At 49.2% G+C, this 16,521-nt stretch overlaps 1 pseudogene across 1 annotated transcript; it reads left to right on the forward strand.

Annotated features, from left to right (window-relative positions):
• The first annotated feature begins 8,242 nt into the window (after positions 1-8,242).
• On the forward strand, positions 8,243-10,460 carry LOC111527289 (annotated as a pseudogene). The gene has a single exon (XR_002726618.2). The product of XR_002726618.2 is annotated as an uncharacterized LOC111527289 (transcript).
• The last annotated feature ends 6,061 nt before the right edge of the window (positions 10,461-16,521 follow it).

Consider the following 16,521-nt stretch of genomic DNA (forward strand, 5'->3'; position numbering starts at 1 on the left):
CAGGATTTCACCATGTTGGCTAGGCTGGTCTGGAACTCCTGACCTCAGGAGATCCACCTGCGCATTTCTTCTTAAAGGCATCATATAAAATTATATCAACTGGCCAGGTGCAGTGACTCATGTCTGTAATCCCAGCACTTTGGGAGGTCCAGGCGGGTGGATCATGAGGTCAGGAGTTCAAGACCAGCTTGGCCAAGATGGTGAAACCCCCTCTCTACTAAACATACAAAAAAATCAGCCAGGTGTGGTAGCAGGCGCTTGTAATCCCAGCTACTCGGGAGGCTGAGACAGACAATTGCTTGAAGCCGGGAGGGGGAGGTTGCAATAAGCCAAGATCATGCCACTGCATTCCAGTCAGGGCGACAGAGTGAGACTGCATCTCAAAAAATAAGTAAATACAATAAAATAAAATTATATTAGCTAGCTATAAAATGAACAAAGCCCCAACCACATGAGAATTTGACAATACCAACAAACCCTTACTATTAGAGCCAAGTTTTTTCCCCAAAACAACAGAAAATAAAACACAACACCACTGTAATATTATCCAAGGGTGTTTGACATCTTGCTTTTTTTTTTTTTTTTTTTTTTTTTTTGGAGGGGGGGTCTCGCTCTGTCGCCCGGGCTGGGGTGCAGTGGCCGGATCTCAGCTCACTGCAAGCTCCGCCTCCCGGGTTCACGCCATTCTCCTGCCTCAGCCTCCCGAGTAGCTGGGACTACAGGTGCCCGCCACGTCGCCCGGCTAGTTTTTGTATTTTTAGCAGAGACGAGGTTTCACCGTGTTAGCCAGGATGGTCTCGATCTCCTGACCTCGTGATCCACCCGTCTCGGCCTCCCAAAGTGCTGGGATTACAGGCTTGAGCCACCGCGCCCGGCCTATTTTTTTTTTTTTTTTTTTGAGATGGACTCTCGTTGTGTCCCCTAGGCTGGAGTGCAGTGGTGCAATCTTGGCTCACTGCAACCTCCACCTCCTGGATTCTAGCAATTCTCCGATCTCAGCCTCCGAAATAGCTGGGACTACCGGGGCACGCCACCATGCCCAGCTAATTTTTTTGTATTTTTAGTAGAGATGGGGTTTCACTATTGGTCAGGATGGTCTCGAACTCCTGACCTCTGGTGATCCACCCGCCTTGGCCTCCCAAAGTGCTGGGATTACAGGTGTGAGCCACAGCGCCCAGCCTGACATCTTGCTATTTCTGAGGCTCACATGGAGATAGACCAGTCTATTAACAGACTTACATTGATACAGTAAGGTCACTCTGGTGAAGCTGTCAATAAATTATCAGAACTCCACCAGACGCAGTGGCTCATGCCTGGAATCCCAGCACTTTGGGAGGCCATGGTGGGCGGATCACCTGGGGTCAGGAGTTTGAGACGAGCCTGACCAACATGGAGAAACCTCGTCTCTACTTAAAATGCAAAATTAGCTGGGCGTGGTGGTGCATGCCTGTAATCCCAGCTACTTGGAAGGCTGAGGCAGGAGAATTGCCTGAACCCAGGAGGCAGGGGAGGAGGAGGTTGCAGTGAGCTGAGATCGTGCCATTGCACTCCAGCCTGGGCAACAAGAGCTAAACTCCATCTCTAAATAAATAAATACGTAAATAAATTATCAGAACTCCAAAAAAAGTGAACAGTATTAGCTAGCTAGTCCTCTAGTTCTTTTTTGTTGTTGTTTTTGAGACAGGGTCTCCCTCTATTGCCCAGGTGGAGTACAGTGGTGCAATCTTAGCTCATGGCAACCTCCACCTCCCAGGCTCAGGCCATCCTCCCACTTAGTAGCAGAGTCTACAGGCACACACCACCAGGCCCAGTTAATTGTTGTTGGTATTTTTTTGTAGTGGCTTCTCCATATTGCCCAGGCTGGTCTCAAACTCCCAAACTCAAGGGATCTGCCCGCCTTGGCCTCCCAAAGTGCTGGGATTATAGGTGTGAGCCACTGCACCCAGCCTAGATCCATTCTTTAAGCAAGCTAACACTTCATAACAGAGCCAGGCACGGTGGCTCACACCTGTAACCCCAGTACTTTGGGAGGCTGAGACAGGTGGATCACCTGAGCTCAAGAGTTCGAGACTAGCCTGGCCAACATAGTGAAATCCTGTCTCTACTAAAAATACAAAAATTAGCTGGGCATGGTGGCACGCGCCTGTAATCCCAGCTACTCAGGAGGCTGAGGCAGGAGAATCACTTGAACCTAGGAGGAAGAGATTGCAGTGAGCCAAGATTGCACCACTGCACTTCAGCCTGAGCGACAGAGCTGACTCCGCCTAAAAAAAAATACTTAATAAGGTACTTTACTGTTCAACCCTCTAAATAAATAATTTATTCCATGTTAAATAAAGCTAAATAATTTATTCCATGTTATTTTTAGTTTTTCAGAAATGAATATACTAGCTGATATATTTTTAAATCAGTTCCTAAGTTTCTACCATTGTTTATTCCTGGAAAGTTGATAACAGTAACATTTTTCCCTCTATAAGGAAATACTGGTAATATACTTAATACTAAGAATTATTAATGCAATTTACCAATATTTGTGTAATTGAGTGGAAAACAGACTGGAAAGGTATTTGGGTATTTGCAAATATTAATCATGGTTAATGCCTATGTGGTAGAATTTGAATTTTTTTAAAAAATTTTATTCCTGGCTGGGAGCAGTGGCTCATGCCTGTAATCACAGTACTTTGGGAGGCTGAGGCCAGTGGATCACCTGAGGTCAGGAGTTTGAGACCAACCTGGCCAACATGGTGAAATCCCGTCTCTACTAAAAATACAAAAATTATGGCCGGGTGCGGTGGCTCACACCTGTAATCCCAACACTTTGGGAAGTCAAAGTGGATGGAACACGAGGTCAAGAGTTTGAACCAGCCTGGCCAACATGGGGAAACCCCGTCTCTAATAAGAATATAAAAATTAAGGCCAGGTGCAGTGGCTCATGCCTGTAATCCCAGCTACTTGGGGGGGCTGCTGAGGCAGGAGCATTGATGGAACCCAGGAGGCAGAGGTGGCAGTGAGCCAAGATCGCACCACTGGACTCCAGCCTGGGCAACAGAACAAGACTCTGTCTCAGAAAAAAAAAAAAAAAATTAGCTGGGCATGGTAGCGTATTCCTCTAATCCCAGATACTTGGGAGGCTTAGGCAGGAGAATCACTTGAACCCGGGAGGCGGAGGTTGCAGTGAGCCGAGATCATGCTGCTGCACTCCAGCCTGGGCGACAGAGCAAGACTCCATCTTGGGAAAAAAAAACAAAAAAACAAGTGCCTGGTGCGGTGGATCACATCTGTAATCCCAGCACTTTGGGAGGCCAAGACGAGCGGATCACAAGGTCAGGAGATCGAGACCATCCTGGCTAATGGGGAAACCCCATCTCTACTAAAAATACAAAAAATTAGCCGGGCTTGGTGGCGAATGCCTGTAATACCAGCTACTCAGGAGGCTGAGGCAGGAGGATCACTTGAACCTGGAAGGCAGAGGCTCCAGTGAGACGAGCTCGAGCTACTGCACTCCAGCCTGGGCAAAAGAGCAAGACTGTCAAAAAAAAAAAAAAAATGCATTCCTCTATATTTTCTTTTTTTTTTTTTTTTGAGACGGAGTCTTGCTCTGTCACCCAGGCTGGAGTACAGTGGCGTGATCTTGGCTCACTGCAAGCTCCGCCTCCCAGGTTCACGCCATTCTCCTGCCTCAGCCTCCCCAGTAGCTGGGACTACAGGCGCCCACCACCACACCCAGCTGATTTTTTATATTTTTAGTAAAGACAGGGTTTCACCATGTTAGCCAGGATAGTCTCTATCTCCTGACCTCGTGATCTGCCCGCCTTGACCTCCCAAAGTGCTGGGATTACAGGCCTGAGCCACTGCGCCCGGCCTCTTCTATATTTTCTAAATTTTTCTTTGGTTAACAGGTATTACTTTTACCATATTTTATTATTCTTTGACATAGGGTTGCTCTGTTTCCCAGGCTGGAGTGCAATGGTGTGATCACCTCTTACTGCAGCCTCAACCTCCCGGGCTTAAGCAATCCTCCAGCCTTAGCCTCCTGAGTAGCTGGGACCACAGGCCCATGCCACCACACCTGGCTTTTTTTTGGGTTTTTTTTTTTTTTTTTTTTTGAGACGGAGTCTTGCTCTGTCGCCCAGGCTGGAGTGCAGTGGCTGGATCTCAGCTCACTGCAACCTCCGCCTCCCGGGTTCACGCCATCCTCCTGCCTCAACCTCCCAAGTAGCTGGGACTACAGGCGCCCGCCACCTCGCCCGGCTAGTTTTTTGTATTTTTTTTTTTAGTAGAGACGGGGTTTCACCATGTTAGCCAGGATGGTCTCGATCTCCTGACCTCGTGATCCGCCCGTCTCGGCCTCCCAAAGTGCTGGGATTACAGGCTTGAGCCACCGCGCCCAGCCTTTTTTGGTTTTTTTTTTCGAGACCAAGTCTCACTCTGTCACCCAGACTGGAGTGCAGTGGCGCAATCTTGGTTCACTGCAATCTCCGCCTCCTGGGGTCAAGGGATTCTCCTGCCTCAGCCTCCTGAGTAGCTGGGACTACAGGGGCACGCCACCACACCCGGCTAATTTTTGTATTTTTAGTAGAGATGGGGTTTCGTCATGTTGGCCAGGATGGTCTCGATTTCCTGACCTCGTGATCCACCCATCTTGGCCTCCCAAAGTGCCAGGATTACAGGCGTGAGCTTGTGGGCGCGGCACCCTAAGTTTTTGTCTTTTTTAAAAGAGACAGTGTCTGACCATATTGCCCAGGGTGGTCTGAAACTCCTGGTCTCAAGTGATCCTCCAGCCTCAGCCTCCCAAAGTGCTGGGATTATAGAAGTGAGCCACCAAGCCCTGTCAGATATTGCTTTTATAATCTGAAACAAAAACGTTATAATAAAATGACCTGGGCCACCCTGGTGGCCCACACCTGTAATCCCATCACTTTGGGAGGCTGAGGCGGGTGGATCACTTGAGGTAGGGAGTTCGAGACCAGCCTGACCAATATGGAGAAAGTCCGTCTCTACTAAAAATGTAAAATTAGCCAAGCCCAGTGGTGCATGCCTATAATCCCAGCTATTTAGTAGGGTGAGGCAGAAGAATCGCTTGAACCTCAGAGGCGGAGGTTGCAGTGAGCCAAAATCACCCCGTTGTACTCTAGCCTAAGCAAGAAAAGCAAAATTGCGTCTCAAAAAAATAAAAAATAAAATAAATGACTTTTGGAAGTTAGCATCCGGGTCGCTTTAGTTGAGGGTTCCCCTGAAATGTTGATAGTTGACTGCATTAAATTAACATACTTATTATATTAACAAATCCCACAGGAACAAAATGTTATTACTCTCTATGTTAATTCAGAGATTTTATTAACTTTTTTTAGAGGGTGTCGTTCTGTCACTCCCGCTAGAGTGCAGGGGTAGGATCATTGCTCACTGCAACGTCAAACTCCTGGGCTCAAGGGATCCTCCCGCTCCAACCACCGGACTACAGGCGAATGCCATGGTGCCAGGCCCTCATTCAACCTTTTAAGACCCTACTGGTAATCATTATCAAAAAGCTTAACTGGGCCGGGCACGGTGGCTCAAGCCTGTAATCCCAGCACTTTGGGAGGCCGAGACGGGCGGATCACGAGGTCAGGAGATCAAGACCATCCTGGCTAACATGGTGAAACCCCGTCTCTACTAAAAAATACAAAAAATTGGCCGGGCGAGGTGGCGGGTGCCTGTAGTCCCAGCTACTCGGGAGGCTGAGGCAGGAGAATGGCGTAAACCCGGGAGGCGGAGCTTGCAGTGAGCTGAGATCTGGCCACTGCACTCCAGCCTGGGCGACAGAGCGAAACTCCGTCTCAAAAAAAAAAAAAAAAAAAAAAGCTTAACTGTTTCACCGTAAGTGATCATCACATTAGCCAAAACACCCAGGTCTAAGAGATTGTAACTTCTACAACATCAAGACACAAACAGAATGTAAATAACGCAAATCAAGACTTCCGTTTTCTTTTTTTGACGGAGTCTCCCCGTCGCCCTGTCTGGAGTATAGCTTCGCAATCTCGGCTCCCCGCAACCTCCCCGTCCTGGGTTCAACCCATTCTCGTGCCTCAGCCTCCCCAGTAGCTGGGATTACAGGCCCCGGCCACCACGCCCGGCTAATTTTTGTATTTTTAGCAGAGATGGGGTTTCACCTTGTTGGCCAGGCTGGTCTCAAACTCCTGACCTCAAGTGATCCCCTGCGTCAGCCTCCTAAAGTGCTGGGATTACAGGCGTGAACCACCACAACTGGCCAAAATTTCTGATTAATTCAGAGAAGGCTATCAAACTGCATTTGATGAAATCTCAAAAACAATACCAAATAAATCGTGTTTAGTAGCTTATTACATATGGATGGAAATTTTCAGCAGATTTGTTTCAGGCTCCCCTGCTGCTTCTCTCAGACACCTGGCTGTAGTTTGAAGTAAATAATTCAAACAGGCCCTAAACGGTGGGTCACGCCTGTAACCCCAACATTTTTGGAGGCTGATGTGGGAGGATCACTTGAGCCCAGGAGTTCCAGACCAACTTGGACAACAAGGCAAGACCCCTGTCTCTACAAAAAAATGTAAAAATTAGCCAGGTGTAGTGGTGCGCCTGCAGGTGGGTGAATCCCTTGAGCCCAGGAGGTCAAGGCTGCAGTGAGTTCTGTTCCTGCCACTGTACTCCAGCCTAGGCGACACAGAGAGACTCTGTCTCTAAATAAATAAATAAAATAAATCCATCTCCAGGATCCTATTAGCACAAAATAACTTTGATAATGATGCCTATTTCAAATTATAAAACATACACGCCACAAATTTTCTTCCTCTTATTTAGTAGTCAGTAGTATAATTACCGTAGGAACGCCTTTTTTAAAGACTCTATTAAGCATAAATTATGTTAAGACAGAATCTATAACAGAAATTCTACGAATTCAAGAGACACTTAACCTGGTCATTTCCAAGCCTCATATTACAGCCTTGTCAGAATTCTATTGCTTGCTGGTACTTCAACACTCTCTAGATACGATTCATATACTGAGTTCATAGGACTCTGGCACCAACTCACAGTTCCCACCCGGCAATGAGCTCGCCCTTTGTTAGGGGCTACGGAGCGGCTCCGCCCAGCGCACTGCCCCGGCCGACCCCGGGCTGGCGCAGTCAGTGGTGCACGCGCACCCGCCCCGAGTCAGCACCTCACGAGAGCCGTAGGGTCGCCGTGCGGCTCGCCCCCAGATTGTGGCGTCCACGCTGGCCTCTAAGAGCCCCCGATGTGCTTTCTTCTCGAACAAGCTCTCTTTTTTAAAGCCTTGCACCTATAGGGACTTGGGGGTGCGTCACAAGACAATACATCTAGGGAAGTGGCTATGCCAGCAGGGACGCGAGGGTCCTTGACCGGGCAGCCTGGCAAGGAGACCGCGCAGGCGCGAAGCAGAGGCAAGCCGCCCGGGTTCCCCGAACTTTGCACACGGGGGAAGTTGATTACACAAGAGGGTTTTTTTCGTTTTGGTTTGGCTTTTTGTATTTTGAAGAACCCAAAACCCCGGCAATAATTTCCACCACACTCCTAAAGGACAAGAAGGAGGGGAGGCACTGAACGAAGAGCAAGTGCGGTCACTATGGTTACCACCGCCCAGCTCAATTCGGCAGAGGGAGAAGCAGCTGCGGTCTAGGCCTTCTGCACCCACGCACCTAGCCTGAGCCCAGTGCCCGCCCCGCCGGCCTGAGCGGAGGACTGTGGTGGGCACTAGGAGCCCCACCCCGTTCCAATGAAAATGACACCTTTTAAGACCATTTTAATTATTTTTTTAAAAAAAGGCCGGGCATGTCGGCTCACACCTGTAATCTCAGCACTTTGGAAGGCCCAGGCGGAAGGATCTCTTGACGTCAGGAGTTCCAAAGCAGCCTGGGCAACACAGCGAGACCCCATCTCCCAGCGGCGGGCCGGGTGGGAGGAAAGCCGGGCGCGGTGGCTCAAGCCTGTAATCCCAGCACTTTGGGAGGCCAAGGTGGGCAGATTAACTGAGGTCAGGAGGTCGAGACAAGCCTGACCAACATGGTGAAACCCCGTCTCTACTAAACATACAAAAATTACCCAAGCGTATTGGCCGCCGCCTGTTGTCCCAGCAACATGGGAGGCTTAGGCAAGAGAATGGCTTGAACCCGAGAGGCGGAGGTTGCAGCGAACCGCGACTACACCACTGCACTCCAGCCTGGGTAACAAGAGTGAGACTCCGTGTCAAAAAAAAAAAAGACACCTCGCAAACATTCCACTCAGTGCCTAATGTAAGCCGGTCGGGGCACCACCCAAGCCCTGGGTCAGGACTGTTTTCCCATTTCGAAAAGACTCCACCACACTCTACACGGCTCCAATCAAGAGCCGTTCCAAACATGGCGCAGGCAGGGGTGGAAAGCAGCCTCATTCCCGGGGCGCAAAGGGGAGACTAATCTCCAGGAAACTCGGAGTACAGAATCGATAACCCCACAAGAAGCTAGTTTCCGCGAATAGGCCTTGAGGAAAAAGTGGGTCGGGCACAAGCGAGCTGTTCAGACGCACTTCACATCAAAGACTGTGACAACACAGCGAGATGAAAACGACCCCGGGCGCAGGCGCGCGGAACCACGACTAGCGCGCTTTGGGACGACCCCTCCCGCTTCCCTCAAAGGCCAAGGAAGTGGCTCCGACGCGCTTGCGCGGGGACGGAATGTTGGGGGGAGGGGAAACCCTTTCCCTTCTTTGTGAGAGAGAACCGCCCCCGCACGACGAGCGCGCGCGCGCTCACGCACCACTCTCACACTCCGGCGCGCCCCGGGCTTTCCGCCCGAGGTCTCGCGCATGCGCGGAGAGGAAAGCGGTAGAGAACTCGGAGGCTTTTTGCCGAGTTTCTCTGAGAAGTTTCTGGAAAGACGGAGCCAAAGGGACGCTGGGGGGTGAGGAACGCAAGGAAGCAAGCGTTTGAAAGAAAGCGAAAAACCCCAAGCACACCGCCACACCTCCAACCTTCGAGCCACGGCCCAAACAGAGCCCAAGTCCACTGAGACCCTCACGCCAGGGAAAAAGCATAGGGACCGCGGCAGCCGCTCCTCCCTCTGCCACTGCTTAGTCCCCGAGATTCCTCAGCATGGGGAGAGGGCAGGGGGTAGCCATGAGAAGCGTAGGGCGCCCACTGGACGTTTGCAAGGTGGAAGGAAAGCCGAAACCCACCCTTTGGAGCCGCCTCCTCGCACGGGCCCCCTCGAGTGGGCTCAGTACGTTAGGATTCAGCGTGGCCGCGGAAGCACTGGGTTGGGGGCGTCTTTCACTAGTTTTTTCTAGGTTTGCCCTCCTCTCGGGCTCTGTGGTCCCTTCCCCGCCCGTCTTCACTCTGGTGGCCTGACGCTAACGCTGCGAGTGTGGGGAAACCGTAGTAACCTCGAGTCTGAGGGGCGCCCTGGGCGGCGGTGTTCCGTCGCTTCCAGCCGTTTCCCCTTTAAGGAAAGCCCCCGAGAAGGGCCCGTGTGGCCGAGTAAAGGTAGGGTGCGCCCGCACAAAGGCGCCGCGTTGTTGGCGGCCCCGGACGCGGTCGCAGGTGACGCCAGGCGCCCTGGGCGGGGCGGCGTGGGAAGACCGGGGCGCCTGGGCGGGTAGAACGACGTTGGCGCTCGCGGGGCCGGGCCGGGGGAGGAAGCCACGGCATCTAGCAGGTGCCTCTCCGCGGCCGAGCGACTGCCATTTTGTGGTGCAGTCGCCGCCATTTCGCGCGGCCGAGGGGCGGGGTATGGGCGGAACGGCGGGCGCGCCCGGGCTGTCCCCCGGGGCGGCGGGCGAACGCGGCCCCTTTGTGCTTTCCTTCTCGGCTCGAGGCCCCAGTCTCGACCGCTGACTGCCTCGGAACTGGGCTGCGTTCGAGTGGCCATGCGGCGTGTGAACCTTGAAGCGCGGCCCGGGCCTCCGCAAGGCGGACTCTTCCGCCCTGCAAGCCTTTCGAAAGTGAGATTTCTCACCCCACCCTTGCAGGGTAGAGGGAACACGTTTTAAAGAGGAGATGCCTAGAACCCAGCCGTGGGAAGTGGCTGTCTAAAGCTTTGTGCTGGTGCCAGTAGCAGACCCGTGCGCGTGCTGGGCTTTGAGCGATCATGGCGTTCTGCAAATAGCTCAACTGCAGAGCGTGCTCCTTAGAGCTTCCTGTGCTGCCGGGGCCTCACAAAGGTGCTAAAACCCGGTGTCCCCAGAGATTGGCTTCTTTGGAAAAAAGAAAAAAAAAGGGTAGGATGTCTTTGACGTGCTGGAAGATGGAGCAGAATGAGACGTTGCTTTTCATTGGCTGGCCGTGAAGCACGCACTGCGCAACTGTTTTCCAGATACGGGTTTATAGCCCATTATTTATATCTGAGCCATAAACTTGAACAATAGATTGGAATATCTTATTTCTGCCTGTTGAGAACATCTTCCATTTAACTTCTTTTTGAAGTCTCAGATGAATATGTAAATAATACATTGACCCAATAGAATCTATTGTGTGCTTTCAAGCGTCATTTCAAATCCTGAAAGAGCTATTGTTTTTCTGATTTCAAAAGAAATATTTAAATATGAGTCTTGGTGTTTTATTGCTAACGTTGTGGTTCGAAATCAACAAAGCCAGGAAATTCAAGAGAACTGCTGCTAAATTTGTCTTCCCCGTTTGCTTTCGTGCAAGGTTTTTTGGTGTGTGTGTGTTTTTTGTTTGTTTGTTTGTTTGTTTTTTAATTTGTTTTCCTTCACCACAGCGTGAGTTCATAAAAGAGCCAGCCCGTTTTGGCTCAAATCTATTGGCATCTCAGCTGCCATAGTTTTTTTATTTTATTACTATGTGTAATTATAGGAAGTTATTTGTTTCAGCAGTAGGAGGTAAAGCTTATAATGATGGGATGAAAAGGTAAAAAACGTCTGTTGTTGACGGAATCGATCAGGATTTGGTGGCTTCCAGATGACGTAAGTGAGAAGAGGCTTTTGGATTCCAAATAATTTAGTTTCATGGTGACCAAAAGCACTGCATAGAGGTTTAAATTTTTATACTGTGTCTTTTGACATCAACTTTTTTTTTTTTTTTTTTGAGACAAGGTCTCACTCTGTCTTGTGGAATGGCGAAATCACAGCTCACTGCAGCCTCGACCTCCGTGGGCTCAGGTTATCCTCCTACCTCAGCCTCCTGAATAGCTGAGACAATAGGTGCGAACCACCATGCTGGGTTTTTTGTTGTTGTTGTTGTGTTTGAGAAGGAGTCTTTGCCCCTAGGCTGGAGTGCAGTGGCACGATCTAGGCTCACCGTAACTTCCGCCTCCCGGTTTCAAGCAATTCTCCTGCCTCAGCCTCCGCTGTACCCGGGATTACAGGCACGCCTCACCACGCCTGGCGAATTTTTGTATTTTTAGTAGAGAGGGGGTTTCACCATGTTGGCCAGGATGGTCTCGGTCTCCTGACCTAGTGATCCGTCCGCCTTGACCTCCCAAAGTGCTGGGATTACAGACATAAGCCACTGCGCCCAGCTAATTTTTTAACTTTTTGTAGAAATGGAGTGTCACCATGTTGCCCCAGCTGGTCTTGAGCGTCTGGGCTCAAGAGATCCTCTCAAAGTCTTGAGATTACAGGCGTGAGGCACCGCGCCTGGCCTGTCTTTTTGGTGGTGAGAGCTTACAGAATTTTTTGTTGTTGTTGTTAATGCTGTAGTTTTTTTTTTCTTTTTTGTCTGCACAACGAAAATGAAATAGTATAAAGCTATTAGTTCTATTGGAAATTTGGAATCTGTTACAGTAGCCTGATAAGCAAATTATTATAGCTCTAATTAGTTGGGCAGTTTAGATTCGAAGAATGATTGCCCAGCACTTGAACAGACTAGAAGGATCTGTTTAAGCAGTCCTTATTCCTGTGGTTAATTTTTTTTTTTTTTTTTTTAATAAAACACATACTTTAGGCCGGGCACAGTGGCTCGGCGTGGTGACGGGCGCCTGTGGTACCAGCTACTCAGGAGGCTGAGGCAGGAGAATGGTGTGAACCCGGGAGGCAGAGCTTGCGGTGAGCCGAGATCTTGCCACTGCACTCCAGCCTGGGCTACAGAGTGAGACTCTCTCAAAGAACAAACAAACAAAAAAACACATACTTTAAACCTTTAACCATTACATTTAACATAGAAAACACATCCTTTTGTTGTACAAAAAGAAGGTGTTGATTTGTACTTTCTTAAAGAATGGGTGGTGTTTGCACTGTTGACATCTCCCTTATGACCCATGGTGTACATTTGCAAAACAGTTGAACAGAAATCCAGGGCTAACCTCCTCCGCATCCTCATATCGACCTCAAGACCAGCTTCCTAAACCAAAAAACCCCAAACACTGTTGGAACTAGTGAACTTTAAATATACAGAGAACCATGTTCAAATAAACATTTTCAATCACGGCAATCTCATGATCTGCCCCAGAGGTGAAAAGGCCTTTGTTTATGTAGTCCTGGATCTCATTTGTGTTTGTCAAGCTAGATCCGGACTAGTGAATTCCAGAATTGCCAATTCATTGTTCATGTAGTTTTTCTTTCTTACTCTAAAACTGAGGTGTCTGAATTAATTTGTACCACATTTGTGTTCCCTAAAAGACAGTAGATGTTAACCAAAACTTTGATTACACCCAGATTCTTAAGACAGTCAATGCAGAATAGAAATGGTGTGGGCTGGGCCGGGCGCGGTGGCTCACGCCTGTAATCCCAGCACTTTGGGAGGCCAAGGCAGGCGGATCACTAGGCCAGGAGATAGAGACCATCCTGGCTAACACGGTGAAACCCCGTCTCTACTAAAAATAACAAAAAAAAAATTAGCCGGGCGTGGTGGCGGGCACCTGTAGTCCCAGCTACTTGGGAAGCTGAGGCAGGAGAGTGGCGTGAACCTGGGAGCCGGAGCTTGCAGTGAGCCAAGATCACGCCACTCCAGCCTGGGTGACACAGCGAGACTGTCTCAAAAAAAAAAAAAGGGGGGTAAATGGTGTGGGCTAGGCCCCTTTTGCCCATACCTTTGGATTTGTTCCTTTTTTTTTTTAATCCATTGTTCAAGGAAAGAACAGCTTCTTATGGCAAATTCTGGAATAGGAGAGAATTTAAAACAGCAATAACTTGTTCCTGGTAAAGATAAATTAAGTTCTTTAGAGACTTTAGTAATACGGGAAGTCCTTCAAAATATTTTTGGCAGCAGTTAGCACTCCCACATAGTGTAATAATTTTTTCTCCTTTGAGGCAAAACATTCAGAAAGTTGGTTATAAAATGCTTCCCTGGCCGGGCGCGGTGGCTCAAGCCTGTAATCCCAGCACTTTGGGAGGCCGAGACGGGCGGATCACGAGGTCAGGAGATCGAGACCATCCTGGCTAACATGGTGAAACCCCGTCTCTACTAAAAAATACAAAAAAACTAGCCGGGCGAGGTGGCAGGCGCCTGTAGTCCCAGCTTACTCGGGAGGCTGAGGCAGGAGAATGACGTGAACCCGGGAGGCGGAGCTTGCAGTGAGCTGAGATCCGGCCACTACACTCCAGCCTGGGCGACAGAGCGAGACTCCGTCTCAAAAAAAAAAAAAAAAATGCTTCCCTGTACTTCAGAAGTATTGGAGTTCAAAGAACAAATCCTTGCAGCAACAGTATGTTTCTTAGAAAAAGAGAAACATGGCTGGGCACGGTGGCTCACGACTGTAATCCCAGCGCTTTGGGAGGCCGAGACGGGCGGATCACGAAGTCAGGAGATCCAGACCCATGTGACCAACATGGTGCAACCCCGTCTCTACTAAAAAACGTAAAAATTAGTCAGGTGTGCTGGCACACGCCTATAGTCCCAGCTACTCGGGAGGCTGAGGCAGGAGAATCGCTTGAACTAGGGAGGACGGAGGTTGCAGTGAACCAAGATCATGCCACTGCACTCCAGCCTGGGCGACAAAGTGAGACTCCATCTCAAAAAAAAAGAAGAAAAATAGAAACACATCTATAAAAGTAAACGATGCTCCGGGGACACCCAACGTTTGTTTGTCCTGCCAGAGTACAAAATGGTCATCCCCAAAGCAAAATTCTGTCCTGACAAATGTGCAGATTATATGAAACCTGTAGATTTATCATTTTGGCATCATGGTATAAGTGGCCTAGTTAGATATATCAAAAAGACTCTGAAAACTCAGGATTTTAATTTACTTGTTTAACAATTTTTGAGCATCAATGGGCCAGAGCCTATCCCAGGTGTTTAGGTACATCACTGAATAAAAGCAAAGCAAAGATCCCTGTTCTCATGGAGCTTACCCTGGTGGAGAAGGGAGACAGACAATAAGGAAATTAAATAATAGAAGTAGCAAGTGTTACAGTGAAAATACAGTGAAGAATAATAGAGATGAAGCAAGTCTTGCAATTTTAAATGAGGTGGTTAGGATGGGCCTCAAGAAGGAGATTGTTTTACTTTTATTTGTACTTTTGTAGAGAAGGGGTCTCGCTATCACCCCAACTGAAATGCAGTGGTGTAATCCTAGTTCACTGCAGCCTCTAACTCTTTGGCTCGAGTGATCTTCCCGCTTCAGCTCCCCAGAGTACTAGGATTATAGGGGTGTGACATGGCGCCCCAACAAAGAGATAATTTATGAATGAAGATTTGCAGGAGCTAAGGGAGCAAATTGTGGATATCTAGAGAAGAGATTGCAGAGGGAATCGTAAATGAAAAGACCTTCAGGGAGGAGCAAGCATGACTGGCACGTATGAAATAGAGGAAGGAAATCGGTAGGGTTGAAATAGAATGGTCATAGCTGGGCGTGGTGGCTCATGGCTCATGCCTGTGATCCCAGCACTTTGGGAGGCAGAGGTGAGAAGACTGCTTGAGGTCAGGAGTTCCAGGTCAACCTATGCAACATAGGGAGACTAGTCTCTTCAAAATGTTACAATTACCTGGGCGTGGTGGTGTGGGCCTTTAGTCCCAGCTACTTGGGATGCTGAGGCAGGAGGATTGCTTGTGCCTGGGAGTTTGAGGTTACAGTGAGCTATGATTGCATCACTACACTCTAACCTGAGCAGCATGGTGAAACCCTGTCTCTACAAAAAATTTATAAAAATTTATAAAAGTTATCCAAAAAATTTATAAAAGTCATGGTGGCGTGCACCTGTGGTCCCAACTACTTGGGTGGAAGAATTGATTGAGCCTGGGAAGTGATTCGAGGCTGCAGTGAGCCTTGATTGAGCCACTGCACTCCAGCCTGGGTGACAGTAAGACCCTGTCTCAAAAAAAATAGAATGGTCAAGACGCGGCTGTAGGATGAATGTCAAAGAGTCAGAGGAGTGTGTGGGGCAGATCTATAGAACCTGGTTAACTGTAATAGGTTTTTATGGTTTTTAATGATATTACAGGTTTTAGAAGGATTGCCCAAAGTATTGAAAATAAGAGGCCCTGGGCTGGGCGCGGTGGCTCACGCCTGTAATCCCAACACTTTGGAAGGCCAAGGCGGGCAGATCACGAGGTCAGGAGATCAAGACCATCCTGGCTAACACGGTGAAACCCCGTCTCTACTAAAAGTACAAAAATAAAATTACCCGGGCATAGTGGAGGGGGCCTGTAGTCCCAGCTACTCCGGAGGCTGAGGTGGGAGAATGGGTGAACCCTGGAGGCGGAGCTTGCAGTGAGCTGAGATTGCGCCACCGCACGCCAGCCTAGGCAACAAAGGAAGGGTCCGTCTCAAAAAAAAAAAAGAGAGGCCCAGGGTAGAAGCAGGAGCCGAATGAATCAGTCATACCAGTAATCCAAGTGAAGGGGAGCGTGGCTTTAATGACCAAAATGTATCAGAGAGAGAGAGAGAGAGATTGATTGTTTTCTTCAGATGGAGTCTTGCTCTGTCACCCAGGCTGGAATGCAGTGGTGTGATCTCAGCTCACTGCAGCCTCTGCCTCCCAGGTTCCAGCGATTCTCCTGCCTCAGGCTCTTGGGGAACTGGGATTACAGGCACATGCCACCACACTGGGCTAATTTTTGTGTTTTGTTTTGTTTTGTTTTGTTTGTTTGAGACAGAGTCTCGCTCTATCACCCAGGCTGGAGTGCAGTGTCACGATCTCCGCTCACTGCATCCTCCACCTCCCAGGTTCAAGCTATTCTGTCCCAGACTCCCGAGTAGCTGGGACTACAGGCACCCGCCACCATGCGCAGGTAATTTTTGTATTTTTAGTAGAGACAGGGTTTCACCATATTAGCCAGGCTGGTCTCGAACTCCTGACCTCAGATGATCTGCCCACCTCAGCCTCCCAAAGTGCAGGGATTACAGGCGAGAGCCACTGCGCCTGGCCTTTTTTTTTTTTTTTTTCTGAAACAGGGTCTGTGTCGCCAAGACTGGAGTGCAGTAGTGCAATCTCGGCTCACCGCAACCTCCACCTCCCAGGCTCAAGCGATTCTCCTGCTTCAGCCTCCTGAGTAGCTGGGACAGCAGGCATGCGCTACTACTGCCTGGCTAATTTTTTTTTTTTTTTTTTTTTTTTTTTTTTTTGATGAGTCCTCCTCTGTCGCCCAGCCTGGAGTGCAGTGGTGTGATCTTGGCTCACTGC

The sequence above is a fragment of the Piliocolobus tephrosceles genome, chromosome 1 (genome assembly GCF_002776525.5).
Source record: "Piliocolobus tephrosceles isolate RC106 chromosome 1, ASM277652v3, whole genome shotgun sequence".
NCBI classification, from domain to species: domain Eukaryota; kingdom Metazoa; phylum Chordata; class Mammalia; order Primates; family Cercopithecidae; genus Piliocolobus; species Piliocolobus tephrosceles.